This window comes from Mustela lutreola, chromosome 12 (genome assembly GCF_030435805.1).
Source record: "Mustela lutreola isolate mMusLut2 chromosome 12, mMusLut2.pri, whole genome shotgun sequence".
Classification (NCBI taxonomy): domain Eukaryota; kingdom Metazoa; phylum Chordata; class Mammalia; order Carnivora; family Mustelidae; genus Mustela; species Mustela lutreola.
The window spans coordinates 3,318,792-3,323,150 of NC_081301.1; the positions used below are offsets into that span (position 1 = coordinate 3,318,792).

Genomic DNA, 4,359 nt, shown 5'->3' on the forward strand with positions numbered 1-4,359 from the left:
CGTGGTTGGGGGGTGCTCCCGGATGAAGCCGCAGTGCTCAGTTCCCAGCTGGGGGCCCAGATCCTCTGCGGAATCTGGGAGGGAGGCCGGGAATGCACAGAAGTGCGGCGCATCCATCAGGGGTCCTGCTTGGAGGGAGGTCCGAGGGCGTCCCAGCCCAGACCCTGGACGGTGGCTCAGGGCATGTGCATCTGTGCCTCCCCGTCCCGCCCTTCCTTCTCCTGGGCCCTCTGTCATCCTGGATCCTGTCCGCCACCGCCTCCCACCATTCTGAGTGTTCCCAGGAGCAGGGGGGCAGGAGGGCGTCTCAGGAGGGGCTTCCCGCGTCCCGTGCCCCGGACGACGCTGGGACAGGAGCTCCAGGACACGCTCTCCTGAGGACGGGACCGAGGATGGCGTCCATGTCCTTGGGCATGAGCGCAGTTCCATTCCCAGCTGGCCCCACTGTCTCTCCGTGCTCTCTCCCTTCGGGCGTGAGCCGCCGCGCCGGAGTTTCCGGGCTGAGTCCCAGGTCGAGCACTGCTAGGTGCTGGGTGCCCCTGCGGCCTGGGAAGGGCGCTGCCTACTGTTGTCCCAGACAGGGATGCCCGTCCCCCTTCTCTCCAGGGACCTGCCCTGGACCTCCGTGTCCTCCCGTTCTCCCCAGGGCTGCTGGTCCCCAGGCCAGACACCTGCTGGTCTGAGGGGTAGGAGGACCTGCGCTGCCTCCAGAGGGTTTCCTGGGCCAGAAGCCTCCCCCGGGAGCTCCCGCATCCCTGACGCATGCTCCCCCCCCATGCCTATCTGCTGCCATCCCCCACCCCCGACTTGCATGCTTTTGGTCTGTGTTGTTGTGGGACCCGGTGACGTGGAGCCTGGTTGGGACCGGAGGCCGGGGAAAGCTTTCTCTGGCCTTGGGTGGTGAGCGATGCGTTGGCCGTGTGTGGTGTGTCTTCCAGCTCTCTGCCTTGCCCTGGTGTGTGCGGGCCCAGGAGGAAGCAGCCATGTGGTGTCTGGGGTCAGGCCGGGGTGTCCCCGCGGGAACAGGGGTCTCGGCCCCGACATTGGGCCCCTATCCACTCAAGGGGCCTCCTAGCGTGTGCCACACTTGCCACGCCGGGCTCTCCACCCATGGCTCCCTCTCCTGCCCTCCGTGCATCTCCTGTGCAGAGAACATGGACGAAGATGTGGACAGGACAGCGTGCTAGGACCCCAGCACCCCCGGCGGATGGGGGCTACGAGGGTGGGGTCATCCCCAGCTGTGCTCCCGTGAGCCAGGAAGCCGAGGGCACAACGCCTTCCTCGGCACAGGAAGATTTCACGTGGCGGCCATGGGTCCTCCAGGCTCTGAGCGGGAAATGGAGCTGCCGGATCCGTCCAGGGATGGAAGCACCAGCCCGGCTCGCCATCCCTGCGGGCACAAGGCTCCTCCTTCCTGGCTGCTGCCCGTTTTGGCGGGTTCTCCTTCTCGTGAGCAGGGAGGGCCAGGCCGTCATGCCATCTCAGGGACAGTTTTCCTGGGAGGTCCACCTTCCAACTGCCTAAGGGGGGATCGAGCCCCAGATCTGTGCACTATCCAGAACTGGAAGAAGGAAAATCCGTTCTTCATTTCAGTCGTTGGTAAGGGACTGGCTTCTTCCTATGGTTACTATACTTTGATTTTGGGAAATCTCTGCCGCTCTGAGGTCTTGAAAATGTTCACCTCATGTTCTCTGCTGCAGAGTTTCTTGAATAATCTCTTGTTTATATGTAAACCGTCCAGAAGTGACTTTGGTTGGTAAGACCACTCTGGGAAAAGAATGGACCTTCCCGAAAACACTAAGGTGGCTCTCCTATATGATCGCGATACTGGGTAGACATTTTCGGGAAATGAAGTCAATTTCTTGAAATACAACCTGCACCCTCCCACCTGTTCTCCAGAGAAGGGCAGCCGCCCTTAGCATGGGACACCTGCGTGGGAAGTCGTGGGCAACCCTTCTCTTGAGGCAGGTGCCTCCCTGGACAAGGGCCTGGCCCAGGGCTGGGAGGTCTCCGCAGCAGCACATTCAATGTTCTGGATACTAGAAAGAGACTGAGTAAAGCAGCAGGCCAGTGAGGGGCAGGACACACAACTCCAAATATGGCACCTTAATACATGAAATACAGAAGTTGAACGAACTTTTGCAGAGAGCACAGGCAGGAAGTTCCCAGTGATCCCCAGCCATCAGCCCGTCTATCCGGAAGCAGGTCAGAATGTCCCATGAGGATCTTTAATCCCTGGACCACAGGGAGGATAGTGCTGTCACCAGAGCCAAGGAATATAGGGCCCCCAAGGCTGTATGCACAAACCTGCTGAAATTCACCCTTATCTCCTAGTTACTTCTGTGCCATTTACCAGCCCTCAACTAAAGCCTAATGTTTGTCCATTCCTCACATGTCCATTGCTTCTTTGTCTAAAAGGTAGACACCTCTCCTGATCTCCATGGTCTTGGGAGTGAGGCTCCCACAAATTAATCAAGACGCTTTGCCTGCTTTTCACCTGTTCACCTGTTTTTGTCCATTTCCAGACCCAGAGAAGGGACTTAAGAGGGTGGAGGAAAACTTTCTCCTCTCCTGCAGCACTGGTGGGGAGCTGGGTGGGGGAAAACCCACCCCGTCTTCCTGGCCTTGGGTAAAACCGACCTCTGCTGGGAAGCAGCACAGGGCAGTGCACGGCTGGGGGAGCCACAGAGAGGCAGGCGGAACACGTAGGAGCTTTCTGACCCTCAGGCACAGGATTTGACTCCATTGACAAGTCCAGGCTGCGACGGTACTATTATAGTGAAAGCATCCTGAAACCAGACCTTCCCCACGCCAGGCTTCATGATTGCTGCTCCTTATGGTTGCTACCCTTGACTTAGTGGCTTTTCTGAACTAACTTTGTCATGTCTGTGTTCTTGTGTGCGGCCCCTGAGGGCAATGACTGTAAAGTTTTTCCGGCGAGATAAACACAACACCAGCCGAAGTGGGTGTAGGGCAAGGTTTATTTATTTATTTACTTTTAGATTTTATTTATTTATTTGACAGACAGAGATCACAAGTAGGCAGAGAGGCAGGTAGAGAGAGCGGGGTGGGTGGGGGGACAGGCTTCCCGCTGAGCAGAGAGTCAGATGTTGGGCTCCATCCCAGGACCCTGGGATCATGACCTGAGCTGAAGGCAGAGGCTTTAACCCACTGAGCCACCCAAGCGTCCCTAAGGCAAGGTTTATTAAAGGTTCTCTCCGGTGAAGTTTCAGGGCTCAGGAGAAGGGGAGCCGGGAAAGCTGCACCGGGTGGAGGTGGGCACCCTCGGGCGAGGTTCCACAACTCTGGAAAGCAGAGTGGGGAAGTCGCGCCCAGGGCAGGGAGGAGGGGGCTTTTAAGGGGTCTTGGGGGGGACTCGGGGGTCTTTTGGCAAGTTTCCCTTATTCGGATATCTCGCCTGCTTGTCGGGGTCCCATTGGTCCACAGGAGCCTGGGGCGGGGGTCTCAGATTCCTGCTTGAGTCTTTGTTCTCCTGTCCGAGCTCAGGTCTGGTGGCGGGGACTTTCGCCATCTTAAGTAGCCCTTTCCACCAGGCCAACAGTGACCATGTGTGCCACTGCACGAACTGGCTGGCTGTGACCCACAGCCGTTGGCCGACACAAGGGGCACAAGACAGACAGGAAGCAGGGGAGAGGGAGTGGTCCTGGCAGAGGGCACAGTGCATGCAAAACCTCGGAGTCGGGCCTGTACAGTGCGTGCAGGACGGCCGCAGCCCCCTGGGTGGGACACAGGGTGGGGGGCCGCGGTGGGAGAGGTGAGCTGGAGAGGATGGCGGGCGGGAGCAGAGCACAGAGGGGCTCATAGGTTATGTTCCGGGAAACCGCTGCGGCTCCAGGAGGAGAATGGGCTCTGTGCAGTGGGGGCCAGGGAGACAGCATGGAAACTGCCTGAAAGATGAGGGAGCCTCACCTAGAGCAGGGCAGGGAGCCCGCAGAGCTACTCTGTGGGAACAGGGAGGTAGGGAGAGGCAGGAGAGGAAGACTTGTTCCCAGCAGTGTGGGGGGAGGGGAGGACGCAGGGAAGATTGCCAGGCGTCCTGCTGCGGCGGGGGGAGGTGACACCTTTCACTAAATCTGGGTCTTGAGAGCAGCAGCTGGCCAGGAGCTGGGGGTCATTGTGGGACACACAGGTGAGCCCCGAGCCAGAAGGTGGGACATCAGAAGAGAGGTTGAAGCTACAACCAGACGGGTGGGGGTCAGACCCTCAGGTGACCCCGTCAAGTCCACAGAAGAGGATGAGCCCGGGTCAGCGACGCATTGCCCAGGTGCAGCGTGAGCCTGCCCAGCAGCCCCTGTCCCCCAGCTCACAGCCAGTGCCCCGGGCTGTGACCCTGCCCTC

General features: G+C 59.4%; 1 long non-coding RNA gene across 1 annotated transcript; it reads left to right on the forward strand.

Annotated features, from left to right (window-relative positions):
* The first annotated feature begins 240 nt into the window (after positions 1-240).
* Positions 241-2,387, forward strand: LOC131813016 (uncharacterized). The gene is made up of 2 exons (XR_009346575.1): positions 241-1,599; positions 1,701-2,387. It is a non-coding gene; the product is annotated as an uncharacterized LOC131813016 (long non-coding RNA).
* The last annotated feature ends 1,972 nt before the right edge of the window (positions 2,388-4,359 follow it).